Genomic DNA, 18411 nt, shown 5'->3' with positions numbered 1-18411 from the left:
GTTAACCAGAGTGTTTCAAATTAGACACATGATTTACTTTTAACCTTATCTTACTAATGGAAATTGGAGTCTTTTCTTCCATGGTGTCTGTCAGAATGTTTATTGAAAATTCAGTACAAAAAGTTTGAGGGGAGAAATCAGAACTCAGTTCTGCTTTCCGATTTGCGGTGAAATAAAAAGAGAATACACAGCTTATGTTTGTGCTTCTCAACAAGACTTGTAACAGCTGTACAGCATTTACAATCTGTATTTTTGAAATGCACATACAGGAACCAGACGAAGTTTATGCCCAAGCTGCATTGGGCAGCATTGCATATAGATTCAGTTCTTGTGGCAAAACAATTAAAAAAAATAGAAAGGAAAAAATGTCACCTTTATATGACACAGAAAGTTCTTCTGTTTCCTGAGAGAGAAGAATTCAGAAAGTGGATTTTTTTGATTGTTTCCTCTCTTTTGCTCTTTGTGGGTATGTTTAGATTTCAAGATCGGAATTACTTTGCAATAATTACAAGCCTAGAACAGATTTGTGACTGGCATTTAGGTAGAATGGTGCAACAAGAAAACGGTATAGACACTAAAATTTAAAAATCTGATGTGAAGATAACTACAGGCTTTTTTTCTGAACAATTACATCCTAGTAAATAAGATTGACTAATATCTGTTTATATACTAACAGAAGTGTGGGAACATAATTTTTCTGTTGTACATTGCATCTTCATGATCTCTTGGTGCACTAAGTATTGTTACCTGAAAATCATCACCGCTAGGTACTTTTTTTTCCTCCTCAAAATTATGTGTGTGCCTTTTGTGCAGAAATGTGGTGTGAATTTAATTTATATATTCTTAAAGGTTGTCTTAATTTGTTGCTTTTTTTTCATAACTCATGGATATAATGAAGTTTTTTTAGGAAAAACAAAAAATGTCGTTACAGAGGAGCTTTTGCGGGCTGGCTCGTTAGGGGGCAGTAGTGCTCTTTGCCACGCTGGTTCTTTGCCTTTTTGAGATAATAATCAATTCTGAAGTCAGTCGTTGTGGGAAGTGTTAAGTGTTTACATTTCTAATCTATGTATGACAATAGAAGTTTCTCTTGCTCATCTACAAAACTAAAGCCTATTAATAAAAAAACATACCGAGCACGGTAAATGAAATCAGCCATTATTTTCACTTTTACTAACTAAATTTAATTATACATTAATGTTTACTACAACTCACACCACTTGAAGAACATTTAAATGGCTCTTATTCAGAAGCTGACATTTAAAATTAGTATTTAAATTATCTCTCCAGGAGATGTAATCAGAAAACCTTTGGCTATATGGATATTATTTGTGCTTTGTGAAATAAAAAGAAATCTGCTATATTCTAAATAAATATTTATAGAGTATATTTTGTCAGCTTAGATGAAATGCAGAGTCCCAGAGGTATAAGTTCATCAAGGCTCAGAAATAAGGTGTTCTTTGGTTCTTTTAGGTGATTCAAGCTGCTAGTGACATTTGCATTACCCAGAGAATATGCTGCTTGTGGCTAAGTAATAATTGTGAGCAGATCTGATGATTTTTGAGTTTTGCTGCTTTTTGTCACAGATTTGATGTTTGCTTATACTCAGACCTTGAATTATGCTGGAGTTAGCTTCATGTGGGGGTGGATTGGGTGGGCTGCCAGACCCTGCCTTACAGCCCAACTTGTCCTGTGATAGAGGCTGCTTTGCAGCTTGCTTGCTGCTGATGTTTTGTATGAGGAAGAGAAAAAAGGAGCTTTCAATTAAAAATCCAATTAACAGTGATTTCTTACAATGATTCATAATTTGAAATGTTTAATTGCACTTCTAATTCAGAGGGAAGTGAAATGTCTGTGAACTAGGCGCACAAACAAACTGGTATAATAGGAAACATATTTTTAAACTGCAAGGTCCTTTTGCTTCCGTTATGACATTTTGATGAGTTTAGGTGACATTTAGAATTGATATCTCCTGTGTATAAGGTTTGTTTTTAATAATATAATTTGGTTTCAGATTTTTGGACTGTTGATTTGCGACACAACAATCTGGAGATTTTGCACAAACTATCATTATTTTTATGGTTATAGGGTCAATTAAGGGAGCAGAAATTAGTAATCCTGATAATCTGTGCTGCTAATTATGATTTTGATTTGCAAACAAAGACTGTTCACAAAAAGTGCTGTATTTATTTAATATCTGTTTTCTTCAGTAATTCCTTTGATAGCTATCTATATAGACACACATTCTCATATTCCTTCCCACTGTTAATAGCAGTAATTCCTTGGGTCATCTAGACTTTTTTAAACAACTTTGATAATTTTCTATAACCATAGGAGCCATATAAATAAATAAATAAATTATAGTAAAGAGGGTAGAAAAGGTCAGAGGGCTTCAGAAATGTCGCATCATTGGTGCTGAATATCTTCGCAGAGGAATGTGAGGAGTAGAAGTGTGCTCTTGAAGAGTTACTGCTGTACCTCATCATTGGGAGGATCCAGTAAGGCACATTACTATATGAGATATTTATTATTGTGTATTTTCACATGTGTAGTAACCATTTATGCTTGAAAATCATTAGGATAAATAAATTATTCTTGCCAAGTATTGTCTCTTGATAGTTTTCCAATTTTTTTTCTGTAAATTCATTCTACAGATTTCATTAGATTCAGTTATCTAATTGCAGTGGAACAGGCTCCACAGAGAAGTGGTCACAGCACCAAGCCTGTCAGAGCTCATGAAGGTTTGGACAACACTCTCAGGCACATGGTGTTTTTCTTGGGGCTTCTTTGAGCTCAGGATATTCTATGATTCTATGAAAATCAAAATGGGGTCTGATTACATATGTAACTGAGATAATACACATTAATCATTCTACAGAGTAAATAGAAGTCTGGAAATCTGAAATGATTATCTTTCACTTGTTAAAATAACAGGACATGGTTTTCTTTTTTTTTCCTCCTAGTTTTTATAGACTTTCTATAAATTTCTGGACTGTGAACAAAATCTAAACCTTTTTCCTCTGTTTACTTCAATAAGTATGCCATTCTGCTTTCTGAGTTTGCCATTGTGATTACTTTTCTCATCTTTAACATCATAGGAAAGTAGATGAGAAACAAGTCTTTTCTTCTAGCAGAGATAGATCTTAATTCAGGCTCTAGATTCTGTTCAGCCTGTATGCCATGCAGGCAGGACCTGCACTTGGATTGGTATTTAAGGAAATACAGTGGTGCTTCCCCTTCCACCTCAGTTTAGCCCTTTTGTTTCTCTTTGAAAGGAATTTGTGTTTGTTGAGTGGGATAGCAGTGAGAGTTGGTGAATGCTAGTGATATGATCCCACTTCTGGGAGGTAGGAGGTGGCAGAAATGAGCATGTACTTCTTTCATTTGCCTTCTCAGTCCTCAGCTTTTGGGATGATGCATTTAAGTGCCTTAGGAGTAATTTGTATCTGTAGGGCCTTGGAAAAAAAGTACACTTAACAGTAATGATGCTGAAAGAATTGTGATGAAGTTGCTTGTGTCTCACGTTCCTCAGCTACCTCTTAACCACTTTCTTTTCTGATGAGGACATCGCCCTTTTCCTTCTCAGAACACAAACAAGCTTGGTTGTACACCCGTGAACTGAGTTTAGTTTTCTCATCAAGCTTATTTCTAAGTCTCTAGCAATTACAAAAGAAAAGTAGGACAGGCCTTAGATGAATGCAAAATGTTCAAGGATGAGATTGAGAGAATAGGGTTTCTTTTTGGAGGACTTAATAGGAGGCCTGGATAGCCTCAGACATCAGACTTGACTCAAGGTTTTTCTGTACTTCTGAATAAGCAAGGTTGCTGCTTTTGACAAGGCACATCATGAAATTAGTTTTGTTGTGAGAATTAAAATCTCATAAATACTGCTGCTAAGAAAGCAGAAACTTCCCTAAGAGCAGGTTTCAGAATATTGAGAAAGCTCATCATATTTGTAGGAGCTGTAGTAAGAATGTATTATCTTGAATGTGTGGAACAACTCAGAAAAATGAGCCTGAAATTTATAACTTGCTTACAGCAGTCACATTGCTACAGAAAGATGGCAGAAATTTAATTGCTCTGCCATGAGAGCCAGAAATTCTGGACTTATAGTGTGCAGCAATTCTTGCATTAGACTGTTTGGTTTTGATCTATCATAGCTATTACCTCTGATTAAATCCATTTAATTAGAGGAAAAAATGAAGCTGCAGTCCAGAATTTTTAAGATGCTGAGAGGACTTTTTTTGTTCTCTTACCAATGTAGAAAGGGACCGCAGAGTAACCCATGTTCTGTAAGCTGTGAGTAGTTTGACATTTTACTTAAGAACCATTTACCAGATCGTGTGTCTCCAGGATTATGCACTCACCTCTGGCAGTTGTACTGCAGGGTGTACTTAATTATCTGACTCCATTTGTGATTTTACATTATTTAATTATCCAACTTATAGTGAGGATCTTTTTACAGCAGACTTACATTTCACCTGGCTATATGCACAGTTTATGAATATAGTCTATATCACATAAATTTACAAACCTTGTAAAATTTACAAACCCAGCCTCTGCATATGCTCTGTTACTACAGAAATATTCTTAGGACTTTGTGTTTTTGTGTTATGGAACTGAAGAAGAAAATGGTCCTAGTTGACTGTGTTCAGCTGGTTGCACCTTGGGCTACCTTAGCTTACAGTTAGTAATGAAACTCTTGTACGGGAGTAAACTGAATTGTCTCTAATGTGGAACTGTACCATTGTCAGTCCAAATAAACAGCAGAACAGAAGCTGAAATACTTTACTTTTAAGTTTAAACTTGGTGACCCATTTCACTACTAGGCAGAGTTAAACTTTAAAGCCTTGAGGGAATTTGAAAAACAGAAAGATCTGATGAGTTTTTTTCATTTAGTGCAGTTTTTCATGCCATATTTTTTCTTAGAAAATTTGTTTCCTGTTCACCTGAAGCTGGTTTTGTAGGCTTGGTCCTTCAGTCTTTTCAGAGAAAGAAAACACATTCATGGGATTCATTGCAAATTCTCAGGCATCTGTATACTTTCTTGCCTGTTATTCTCAGTAACTGTGCAGCTATACTTGTACAGTGCCATGAGTACTCTTGTGAGTATGAAGTTTAACAAGGGTGAGATTCAACTTCAAAATGAGCACCTGACAGTATTTTAGTTTCAGACTTCCTTCGTAAAGCTTTCAAGAGTAGGGCTAGCCATAGAAACCAAAAATGAACTTTTTGAAATATTTGCATACAGTGTCTTTTTTGTAATACTAAAAAGTGAGGACATTGCATGTGAAGCTGTTTAATTTGGGTTAAGAAATTACAGAATCTCTTTAATGTGCAGCCCAAAAGAGAGAAACTGATTCGTGTCAGAGAAATACATTTTGCCAGTGTCAGGTCCCACAGCTTCTTTTGGGACCATTTCAGGGCTGTGCATGCTGCACCCAGTCACATTTCCTTCTCTCTCCATTTTCTTTATCCACAATGTGTCATGTGTCTTGTGGAAAGACATATGCATACCTCTTCTTTCTAACAATGTCAACACTTGTGTCAGAAGAGGCTGTTTTAGAGGTGAAAGGGTTGCAAGGAGCAGCTGCCAGACCAATTCACATACCTTGCTTTTGGCTCATGTACCTTTAGAAAACATTATGGTGAGAAGAATCATATCCGATTACTCTGTTGGTTCATAACTTGCCAGCAGTTCTGTATTGCTTAGACTATTACAAACTAATTAGGTGTTTAATGTGACGAGCATTTCACCAAGTGTGCTCATAGTGCAGGAGCCCACACTTTTTCATTTGCATTCAGTTCACATTTGTGTTCACCATTATGATTCTCCCCTAGTCTCTACTTTTCCTTTGTCAGTTCTTTAAATTCATTGTTTTGTGAGTTTTGGTACAAAATGGTACTGTCAAGGAAAAGTAATCTTCTTGTGATTAGGAGTTTCCAACCAAGCATCTTTGTGGATTAATAGCATGGTTTTGAATTAAAAGCAATGGGATTGTCTACGTTACAGAATTGCTGGACTTGTTTTCCTGGTACTTTTACTAATTTTTTGTCAGTTTGCAAGTAATGTGATTGCCAGATCTGGCTTACTGGAGAAGTAGAATGTGTATTCTTGAAAGAGTAGAAAGTTAGCATCTCCCACATCACTAACATCTGTCCTGCTTGAGGCAATAAATACACAGTACATGCTGTCAAACAATATCAGCATTGAGCATTTGACATTGTACAGGTGTCTAACAATGCTGTGACATCCTTTCTAGTCCCTCCTCAGGTGGAAGAAGGTAGGTCATCACCTCAATTATATGCAGAGGAGGCAATTTTCACTCATCCTGTTTCCTGTTGTTTACAAATGACAGGAGTCTGGTATCTGGAATTGTGTAGCATCTCAATTTGTGCCACTTGGTTTTGTCTGAGTATTTAGCAAACTTTAAAAGCTGCTATGACAAGTGACCTTTTTCACTGGTTAAAATACATGAAATATGACCTCTTTCACAGGAAAACCACAACCCACAGCATGGCCTCTGAGCAAATCTTGTTCAGTATGATGGTATAAAATCACTACTAGTGAAATAACAAATTCATATTTTTAGGAATGCATGCTTACTGGCAAGGCAGTAATAGAAAGAAATTTCAAGGGGAAAAGGAAAAAAACTTTTCTTCCTTATCAAGACAGATTCTGTTACTAAAAATACATTTTGAAGCTTTGGAATAATGAAAGGGCAATACAAAACCCAGAAGAGAGCCAAAGCTAATGAAAATGCTTGTCTCTCTTTTTCGGTAATGCCTGATTTGAGGCTTTTTGGATTTCTTCTGGTGCATACAGTCAGGCAGCAGAGTTTTAAGAATGCTAAAAATGCTAGATTATTTTTCTGTCCCCCTTTGCAATGTCAACAGAAACAAGGAGCTGGGAGATACCTATGCTTGGGAATAAGTTATGTTATGAGACTGGGAATTCTACAGCAAAACAAGTTGCCAAGGGCCAGATTTGTAGGCAGCTCTGGTTGGTGTATATTTCTTTGATTAGGTACTTCAGTATTGATGGGTGCACTTGTCTCCTTCATGAGTTGGAGAAATGTATTGTAAGGTTGGAAAAGACCTTCAAGATCATTGAGTCCAACTGTTAACACTGCTGTGTTCAACACATGTGCCACATCCACATGCTGTTTGAATGCCTCCAGGGATGACGATTCCACCACTTCCCTGGGCAGCCTATTCCAGTGCCTGAGCACCCTTTCAGTAAAGAAATTTTGCCTGATATCTAATTTAAACCAGAGTGTCAGCATAAGAGAGCCACAGGCTTAAGATTTCCGGAGAAGGACTGACCCGTATGGGGCTGCCCCCTCGTGACTTAGGTATGCTATCATACTTGGTAGTCCTGGAGGGTTTGCAACCTGGAGCTGAGTATAGGATTCAGTAACTGTACAGATGAGTTCAAATTCATGTTGTCTTTACTTCTGTATTCAGAATCCTAAATAAAGGAATTTCAAAATCTAACCATACACACTTGAAAATAAATACATTTCTTTGTTCAAGAAGTGCATGAATATTACAAACACAGCCTGAAAATACCTGAAGTCATTACTAGAAAGGAAGTGCCTTTTATTAGGAAATCTTAAGAATGCTCATGAGGAGAAGGTTCATTTGAAGGTGGAGTTTAGAGGCAGGAAGAAAGTTATCTGTAGATTCAGGCAAGTCCTTGTTACAGCAGAGAAACAGAATTCCTGAGCTGGTTTTTTTTCTTGTTGTCATTTCAAGATCACTTTGCCTCTTCATGTTCTCATTCCTCCTTCCTTTCTTTCATGTCATCTTCATAGGAACAGGTGCATTGTGCTTCTATCAAAAGATTCCAAAGATTCCAAGATTCCAAAATATCTTCAAAATTCCTCAAAAATCAGAGTTGCCACTGAAGTGGGACAGAATTCCTGAGGATACTGCTATGTCTAAGAAGTTCTAATGCAAGCTTTCAAGTGCTGCTACATATAACTAGCAACTTCTTTTTTTTTAATTGTTATTTCTGTTTATTTTCTTTTTGAATAATAGTTGATTAAGTAATAGATCACTACAATACTTTATTAGGTGGGTTTCCTTTATTGTTCAGGCCTTATAGCCCTTCTTGTGCTGTAGGGTATCTTCTGTTCCCAAGGAATGTGAAGCACAGTATTTAGGCAGTTTTTGGACAGTTTCAGAGTTCCTGGGTGGCAGTATATTCCTATCTATACTTTTGAATGCTAAAATATAACAAGTTCTTGACTGAGCATTTTAGTTTTCTCTTTCAGAATTTGTATCACGTTTAGTGAAAATGAAAGTCCTTCAGGTGAGCACCAAAATAGGTTGTAGATAATATCGATGTGATGAAGAATAGCCAGTTTCAGGTATTGAAATTGGAATTATTTGATTTCTTACCAAATGCAGATGTGTTGGAGACACACATACCAGAGGAAATGTTTTAGTGGTAAACCTTTTCAGAAGAACTACTTTGCTGCAGCAGCAAGGAGCTGCTCAGTTGGAATGCATTAATTTGCCAAGGGTACTGTAGACAGGCAGACTCAGGTAAGCTGGCACAGAGATGTTTGAAAATGATGTAAGAAAGAGCAGAAATGCATGAAACAGATATGGGGAAGTAGAGGCAGTAAGGGCAATGAACAACACAAAGAAGTGAGGAAATGTTTATTGAGAGCTGCCTGAAGTTGAGTTGAACCTGTAAAAGTTTTTTTGGGTAAAACTGAGAATGATTATTGTGCAGGGAAATGATGCACTGTAAGAAGGGTTATGTCACATGATGCAGTACTTTGTTCTCAACCTGGTATCTGAAAAGTCATTCTGAAAAGCTCTTGGAAATTCAAGTGTATCATAATTTGAATTCATTTTTTTAGTGGAGTTGCTTTAAAATTCATATTACTGTTTCAAACTGCAATTGCATGCTTCTGTGGCCTTGAGGGAGTCACAAAGCACTTGGAGCTAACCTTGACTTTGACATTGAGGCCTGCGGTGCTTATCTAGGGCAGAGTATACCTGCTGTGTCTACTGCTTTTTGAAAAGCAGAACCTGACATTTTTATCTGAGGGTGTGCCTTCCAAAGGTGATCCACAGACCAATAGCAGATCTTGCAAAGATGCGTGGGAATACTAAGGCAGAGGAAGGATATAACAACAAAAAACTTCAAAATCCAAAAAAAATTATTCCCAAAAGGCATCTAGTACATCTTTTCTTTATAGATAGACAGATGAAACATATTTTTCAGCACAGAGCACGTGAGGTGCAGTGCTGTAAGTTAAGCACCACACTGAGACATTAGGCTGTGGGTACTTGTTCGAAACCCCTTTCTTCCCTTCTTGGCAATAAACCAGTTTTTTTTCAAAACATTCCAATCCAACATAAGCCAGCTTTGAATTTGTTTCAAGTAACGTGAATGTTTTTGTTAATGTGAGTTCTTTTAAAATGCTCAAATCTTGTAAACTTGAGAGACTACTGGCTTTTTATGCCAATGTGGTTTCAGACATTGGAAAAAAATTGGTATTCTTTTCTTCCCGCTGTTTTATGAAGCACTTCAGTAATGTGCTTTCAGCATTAGCCTTTTTATTTTTTCTATCTTTTTTTTTTTTTTTAACTAAAAAATGAAATAGAAATTCTGGACCAAACATGAGTCAGCCTATAAAACTTCAAAAAGAGCTTTGCAGCTCAACCCCCAAATCCTATTATTTTAATATGTGTCTTTTTATGAAGATAAGCACTTCCCGTTTTCAGAATTATATGGAATTGGCATGTGTTTAATTTTGTCTCAAGAAAATTGCAGGGGTAGGGAGGCTGTGAATGCTATGAAGACTGCAGGTTATTATTGCCTCTGGAAACAACGTCCAGTACTGTGTTGTGCTACATACAGGTCTGGAACAGGTGCAAAAGTAATCTACAATTATGTATGTGCAACATACATATCTTCATATTACCTCAGAGCTTGAAAAATTAAATTATTCTTTGGCTTTGTGGAAATAAAGTTCTTTTAAAAACGTGTCTAGTTACGTGGAATCACTTTCCTTATTTGCATCTAATTCTGAAACTTCCAGTAAAATACTCTTTTCAGGGGTGACTTTTTAATTTTTTTTCTTTTCTCTTAAAGAATACTAGCAAAAGAGTTTGCAATATGTTGAGAAGAAAGGCTTTGGGGCTAGAAAAGTGCCTAGTAGTTTGTCCCACAAAATCCCTTTCAAGTTTAATTGACTGAAATTGTGTAAAAATTACCATTTCATTTTTGCTGATTGTTTCTCTTAGAAGTCCTGGATTTTTGCCCAAACACTAATTGATTTTGAGCATTCTGATTTAAAGGCAGGCTCTGCTGTCATTAAACACCAAGCAGGTAACACTGTTGGGCACTCTGGAGAGTGTGTAGTCCAGGTGCTGAAGTAATGGACCTTGGAGAAGGAGAGGGCTTGGCTGGGCTTCCTTCCTGCCTTGAATCAGGGAATCAGCTGTGTTCTCTCCACTTTCTGAAGGTGGCATATAAAATAATGTAGGAGATGGTGACTGATCTTCCCACAGGTAGATGAATGCTCTACAGAAAATAAAAGCCCCCCAGCATTTCCAGAGAGTATGAAATAGAACACACTCATTTACTAGCAAAAAGATGGGTGAGGTGACCAAAAGGATTTTCCTCATAATTTTTTTTTGTTGTTATAAAAAATATCTTAATAGAAATGTAATATATATATAAATAGTAAGGGACTGCAGATGTGCAGTAAAATGACAGTGAAAGTGACAGTAAAATCTGCTTTGCTTTCAATTCCCCTACTCTGTCTATAGTCTGCATGCAGCCTGGAAACCAGTTTGAAATGGGGCAGGAAATCCTTGACCAAGGAGGAGAAGATTACCACTGGAACTGGCATCAAGAAGAATAGCCCAGCATGGGATTGAATGTCCTTGGCAATTCTTGGTAGAATGTTGGAGATGTTTTTAAACCTTAACATTGCTTAACTTAAGTGGGACTTTTTTGCATATGAAAGTAGATACCTTTGTCAACAGTTGTCAAGTATACTTCAAGGCAAACACAAAGCAGTAGAACAAACTGTGATTGTAGATAGGAACCTTGGAAATAAAAACAAAGCCAAACCCTGTTCTCCTGGTGGCTGTTGAGAAGTGTGTTGGTTCCTCCTCTAAATACATTGAAACCCCAAGTGTGTGTTTTCTTATGTAGAAGGTGAAGAGGCTGGTGAATGAAGTTCACCAGTCTCAGAGTTGTACTGCCACGGCCCGGGGGGAAAGGGAATGGGGACGCGGCACTGCAATGAGGGTTCGGACACAGGTGAAGGTTGGTGAAGCAATGCCAATTTATTAAGGGAGAGCAGGGACTTAAATAAGGTAGGTCTGAGGGGAGGATTCAGAACTGGGGAGGAGCATGGGACTGACAGTTCAGGGAGAATGAGGATTGGGAGATGAGGGAGAGGTAGGTGTAACTCTGGGGTATCCAGGGGAAAGGGCCAATGGGAGCTCACTCTGCACTGCGGCAAATCTCAGCCAATCAGTGTCAGAGGAGCGGGAAAGCAGGGGAGAACAGGGAGTAAACAACTTTAGGCGGGAAAGTCTGAGGGAGAAGAAGGGCTAACATGGTGGTACATTAAAATTTCATGAAAAACCAGTAACAAACAGGGGTACAACAGTAAGAACAAATAACACAATATAACTGGGGGAAGTAACGGTCGGTCCATGGTAAAAGGTCCATTTAGTGTATTCAGAGTTCATAGTTCGTTCAGTTTCCATAAAGTTCTCTCCACGCCTTATATCGTTCCCAGTCCGACATCTGGTTCTCCACATTGTACCTCTATGTTTGTAACACTAAGCTGCAAAATGGAGCCCTGAAATGAATTAGAAAATGAAAGAAAACCAGTGTCCTCGAGGTTTCTGGACATCGTGAGTTCTCATGCTTCTGGTGGGATCTACAAAATGTACTGGTGCAGAAGGAAATGGACTGTGATTTGTAGGTGATTGTGAGTTGTTAACATGGGTAAAGGTGTGACATAGCAACGAAAATGCGACTTTAAGCCATGCCCCGTTTTTAACTGTTAACACTTCTTTTTCATGGTTGCTGGAATCATGCTTTCAAAAATAGTAGTCATCTACTAGTCCCAGATTTTAGCAGACATCTTAAGACTAGCATTCTGCTTTACAGATGTAGATAAAAGTGAGACTGTTCAATCTGTATTTTGTGCCTTTAGTATTACTACTAATACAAAGATCAGGATGATTTTTGCTAAGCTTGTAAAACTTAATGTTTTCAGAGGCAGGAAAGAGAAATTACTTGCATGGAATTTATTAAGGTTGCTACATTTGCATCTCTTTTTAATGAAATCAGTGAAATGGAGAGACAAGTAAATATTTTTAAAATTCCTACAAATTTAAAAAGCATTTTATGGTGTGGGGGTTTTTTGGGTTTTTTTGTAATCATGTTTGTACTTGTTTGTCTGAAGTGCTATTTGATTCGATTATTTTTCTGTTATAAATAATGTCATTTGTATGCTTAAAATTACATGATTTTTACTTGAAGCAATTTACAGTTTCAAAGTATTGTGTGTATAAAGTTCATATATAAAGTTTTAGAGATGGTGAGCCTATCTTATGCTACTATGACTGTTTTAAAATAATTTTCCACATTGTCCAAACATAAACCAAAGAATACAATAAGAATTTGATATGTAAGTGAAGTACGTATAACTAAGTGGTACAGGTATGAAATAGCAATGATAAGAAAGTTACGTGGTTGTAATCAGCATGTATTATGAAAGAGGAGGGGCAGAAGAGTAGGAATTATGGAAATGTCAACATGGTGATGCCTTAAACCCCAATGGTTTTCTAATTTTGTAAGCCTTATAAGTTTTATAGGTAATAGAAGTAGATTTTAGAAATAAACCCCTTTCTCCCTCCTCCCCATAGTATCCCTTAGTTTATACATTCCTTAATCCTTTCACCCCATTCCCTACTCCCTATATCAACTCTATTCCCATATCTAGTAGATGATGTTTAGTCTTTTAGTCAAGGCAAGCCTGTCTTGTTTGGAGAACGCTTATATCTTGGCCTAAACCGCAGGACAGAGTCAAAGAACTGGGTCACCCTGCTCTCTGTACGCTGAAGATGATGAAGATGATGAACAGGGGGTCCCAAAAAGCACCCCAGACCCAATTCCGAGAGGCGGGCCAGGGGGTGGACCAGGCCAAAAGTTATAGGATGGACACACTTGGGATTGGCCAGATATTGTTATAAATGTAACATCCCGGGCACAGCCCGGCGCGCGCGCCGTGTAACATCTATTTGCCATGGCAAGAATTAAACCCTTTCTTTTCTCACCCCAGCTTACGGCTCCTGAATTTTTCGTAGCACCAGTAGAGCAGGCATCATGGAACACGTTTAGAGTAGATACTGGGCACATTAGTAATAGATAAGATAAATTGCCGAAATAGTTTTGGTTAAGGGATCAAGACTGACATGGAACGTATGGAATTAATTGAAGCAGGAAATGAATGACTGAGGATCAAAACCCTCTTTGAGCTGCAGGAGTTAGCCTACCACTTTGTTTTCTTAACTAATAATTGATGTGTAGCTAGCTAAGGAAATCGTAGAAGTAAAGGATGTTGCTTGTAGTGTGTGCAGGGATAAAAATAGTAAATAAAAAATTATAAAAACGTTAAAGAAAAGATAAAAAGGGTTACAGTGACTGGGGCATTTAATCTGCTCTGTTTTGTTTGAATAAGAAAAGTAAGCAAGAGTGACTGGTTTCCAGAGAAGGTCAAAGATGAGAACACCCTTTTAGAGGAGGAAAGCAACAGGGACATTAAAAGCACGAATCAAAGAGTCTCTGTCCTAGTCAGAATTGCACTTAGCTTTTGTGAAAGGTTCCTAATTTGTTTTGACTCTTTCTAAAAACCCTGCTGTACTAGTCAATTTGTCACATTTTCTGTTTTGAGTATTATGTTGAGATGTCCAACTGAATTTCCATTAGAAATGCTGCTTAATGGGATATGTACAAAAAACTGTAGCATTGCAGATGAATTCTTCAGTGAAATTGATTCTCATTAAAAATCACTCAGTCTCTACTAGATGATGGAAAATAACAAGTAGCTCATAACCTGGTAGAGGTGGAACCTATGTCAAACATTAATCAGTATTACTACAGTTAACATAGTCCAGCATTATATTAATTTTGTGAAACATGCACAATAAGGGGCTGTTTTGACAAGAATGAAAGCACCAAAATGAGGTAAAAGCAATTTACAGGATTAAGGACTGAAGGCAATAGTTGTTCTGTGCCTGGAGTGCAAATTTTGAGGTATTCCATATTTAATGTTATATAAAAATAGCATTTAAGTATATATTTGTGTTTGCAGTTACTGTGAGCAGAGCTCATAGTTCAGGAAACAAACAGTTTGAGACCTGTATTCTAATCTCTTGCCACTCTTTATGATTATTGTCTTAGTTTATTTTTACCAGAGTAATACTGTAACAAACATGGATAGAGCCCTTCCCCAAATCTTCGTTCGTGAAGCCCAGCCATCATGATGATGATGATGGAATACTAATGATTTAAGCTTGTTTGGTACCAATAAACAGAGTAGCATTTCTGGGAAACTTTTTTCTATTTCTATTTCTTCTATGACTGACATCAAATTTTCAATATTATTTCTATTTGTAAATTGTTAAAAGCTTTACAACAATAACAGCAGCAAAACTTGAATTCTTTAATCTGAAACAGAGTAATGTTCACAGAGGTAAAATATTAGCAAAAGGTCGTGCTGTGCCTTTGTGGTAAGTTCAGGAATAGATCCCAAGCACTGTCTGTTGGGAAGCAGGATGTCTTAATTCTTGTTCTTGTGAATAGAGGGGAACGAGGATATTTTGATATGTATGTTGTGACAGTTAATGCACTCTGAACTATTCTTACACTGTCAGATACTCTGAAGTAATAAGTATGTCTGAGATACAGCTGCTCAAAATAAGAAATCTGCACATTCTTTTATTGTCCCTAATTTTGTGCTGTAACCATTGTGCAGGTCTGGACTGTGTTATTTCACCTTCCTCCTTTGTGTTTTACTTCTGTCAATGCAAATATGGCACGAGGAGCAGACTGGTGGCTGAGTGGGTTTTGACAATGATGGTGTTTATGGCATAGTTAGAAACAGTGTATATGAAGCTTTAGATTTGCATCTCAGTGGGCTATATTTTGTAAAATAAGGTTTTAAAGAAGTAGGGAATCTGAAGAAGAGAGGGAAAAAGTGGATAGAGGATGGAGCTGGGCTAGTCCAAAAAATCACTGGGACATGTTTTCTTACTTTCTCTAAGAACTGCTTTCACAGTAGCCATTTTTACCCACACCAATGCAGGAGCTCTTTTAGAGCTTCTAGTGGCCTGGGAGTTTTGGTGCCTTCTGACAGAAATGAAAACTGGGCATAATTTTTAGACTAGATTTAACTAAATACATAGTCCTGTCTTTCAGGTCTTTGGATCAGAGACATATTCATTATTATTTGAGTAATTTATTATAGATACTCTTATCAGGATATGTTCTGTATTATTCTAGTAATTCTTTTAACATCATAATCTGATAGATAGCTTGCTTGTTGGAGGCAAAAAGCTTGTGTATGTTATTTAGTTTTTCTTGATTAAATTTTTTTATGAGCAAGGGACTAATTAATTCCTTGTGCTTTATCAACCGAACTGGTCTAGTTTATTAAATCATGTCGATGATGCCCATGACCTTGGAGAAGCCATAAAAATTTCAAATGACCTCTCCTGTTCTCCCATGTCACTTTAAAGGACGATCCTAATAGACTAAATGGTAGCAAGCAGAAAGAAATATGATACATAGAAAATTAATACTTTATTCTCTTTCTTGTTTCTATATTTAGTTTGGAAGACAATTTGTATTTTAAGAAGCCAGGTTTTGTAATTCAGATAACCTTAGTAATCTGAATTCTGTGTTTGGAAGATTGGTTTTAATAATTGACATTTATATTCATTTCTGGACCACATTTGGGCCCTTTTGCAGAAATCGGAGAACCAAGGCTACCCAGTGCAGCAGTTATGATGACTGTGGTGCAAAATCTAGATGTGTTTGTGGAGGTATTGTAATAGCTATCTGTTAAGGAATACTGTTTTACTTTGTCCTGAAAGATACTTTGTAATTGCTGTTTTAGAAGGAGTTTCATAACTGAATGTTTGGAAATAGGACACTGTGATTTAGAGAAACTGTGAATAAAACGGCCGACAGTTAGTTAAATTCTGGTGAATTTAGCAGGTTTTCTTGCCTAAAGGACTTTTTAAAATACAGTTTGGTTATCAACGAGTCATAAAACATGGCTGGAACTTACAGTAGAATTGTTATGCACTATGGACACACCAAATATAACTTTACTTCCCTCCAAAATCAGAAGAGTAGTCCATTGAACAGGATAATCGTGTGCAGCACTGGCTCGAAACAAAACAGTTGTCTCTTGTTTATCCTCTTGCTGTGGCCTCTTTTTTTTCCAGTTGCAATTAGAGAATGTGTTAAAATTCAAGTGAAGTGCATTACTGTAGGGCACATGTGGAGACTTTCTTTCCTTAATCATATACTACAGCTTAACAACAAAAGGCTGCATGAAAGATTGTATTGTGACACTGCTTCAGACTTACCAGACTCCTCACCTTGATGTTTGGGTTTGTTTGGGTTTTTTTTTGTAATGGTGGTAATATAAAAGATTAAGGAACATTTTCACCTAGAACTGTGTGTTTCTGATGAACTCCCATGTTCCCATAGCAATTTTAGTAACCACATGCTGTTTAACTGGAAGAGTGACTTGAGGATATTGCCTGATTTCTTTCTACCTCCCATGGTAAACCTTCTGTTTGTTTTGTGAATTTAGTAGTCAGAGGTGCATGGATAAAACTTGCTATTTTCTACTTAATGACACTTCACAGCCAGTAAGATTGCCAAAGTGCTATACAACTTTCCTTTTTACTTCATTAAGCAAAACAGAGGAACAGATCACAACAGTTATTTTCTAGCCTAATGCCTCATATTGACTGAAACATTTAAGTCTTAAAAATAGAGAAGTATCATAAAATAAAAGGCTTAAATGGGGGATGGACATCTTCAGAACTCCAAATAGGTCTGAAGGGTAGAAAAAATGCAAAGACCTGCGTCAAGAAAACTGAGCTTTTTCAAATGAATGAAGCATGAGTTGGAGATGGGGGAGAAAATGCTTATCATAGTACATTATATTAGAAATAAAATTTAAGGTTTTTTTTCCAGCAAGACCACACTGAAGGAACAAAATGGATCTGAGTGTTTCTGCTTTCTCTAGTGGCAACACTTGAACTACAGTGACACTTAAAATAATCTGTGTGCTATTTGGCAGAGAACATGACTGTCTCAAAAGTTCTTTAATAGCTGTCTGACTGACCTGCATCTTTGATGCTTAAGGGTAGGGCAGCAGTAGTCAGACACTCCTCTTCACATACCAAAATGACCTGCAAGATAGCTCGTTTCCTTGTGGTTATGGAGTTTGTGATTTCCCCTGTGTTTTTTTGTTTTCAAGAGTTGTAAATACAAAAAAGAAAACATATTTCCTCCTTTCTCCCTGCCTTCTCTACAACAACAAAAAAATTGGAAAAAAAGCCCCATTCGTCTGAAATAGTGGTTTGGCACATGGTATTTTGTTTTTTTAAAAGGCAAATAGACTCAGTGTTTGTGTTACCCTAGCTTCAGGGTTTTTCTTCTGCAAGCAGCAGATCAAACAAAATTTTCAAGAAGAGGAGGTGAAGGGTGGACAGTGTGATGCCTTAAGCCCATAATGATTTTCTTATTTTTCTACCTTACAAGTTTTATAGGTAATAGAAGTAGATTTTAGAAATAAACCCCTTTCTCCCTCCTCCCCGTAGTATCCCTTAGTTTATATTCCTCAATCCTTTCACCCCATTCCATACTCCCTATATCACCCTATCTCCATATCTAGTAGAAAATGTTTAGTCTTTTAGTCAAGGCAAGCCTGTCTTGTTTGGGGAACGCTTGTATCTTGGCCTAAACCGCAGGACAGAGTCAAAGAACTGGGTCACCCTGCTCTCTGTACGCTGAAGATGATGAAGATGATGAACAGGGGGTCCCAAAAAGCACCCCAGACCCAATTCCGAGAGGCGGGCCAGGGGGTGGACCAGGCCAAAAGTTATAGGATGGACACACTTGGGATTGGCCAGATATTGCTATAAATGTAACATCTTGGGCACAGCCCGGCGCGCGCGTCGTAACATCTATTGCCTTGGCATAATTAAACCCTTTCTTATCTCACCCCAGCTTACGGCTCCTGAATTTTTTTCGTAGCACCAGCTGAGCAGGCATCAGTGAAAGAGAAAATGTACTCTGTGTGGAAACGATTGTATCTGTGGAAAACACTTCTG

The 18411-nt window shown here is 37.3% G+C and overlaps 1 protein-coding gene across 1 annotated transcript in view; it reads left to right on the top strand.

The window, feature by feature from the left end:
• Nucleotides 1-18411, top strand: part of COMMD10 (COMM domain containing 10) — a 107714-nt gene that overhangs the window by 23699 nt on the left and 65604 nt on the right. The window lies entirely within an intron of this gene.

This window comes from Neopelma chrysocephalum, unplaced genomic scaffold, assembly GCF_003984885.1.
Source record: "Neopelma chrysocephalum unplaced genomic scaffold, ASM398488v2 Primary Assembly neopelma1_96778, whole genome shotgun sequence".
NCBI classification, from domain to species: Eukaryota; Metazoa; Chordata; class Aves; order Passeriformes; family Pipridae; genus Neopelma; species Neopelma chrysocephalum.
The sequence above is the reverse complement of the archived record's forward strand: the minus strand, read 5'-3'. Positions and strand labels throughout refer to the sequence as shown.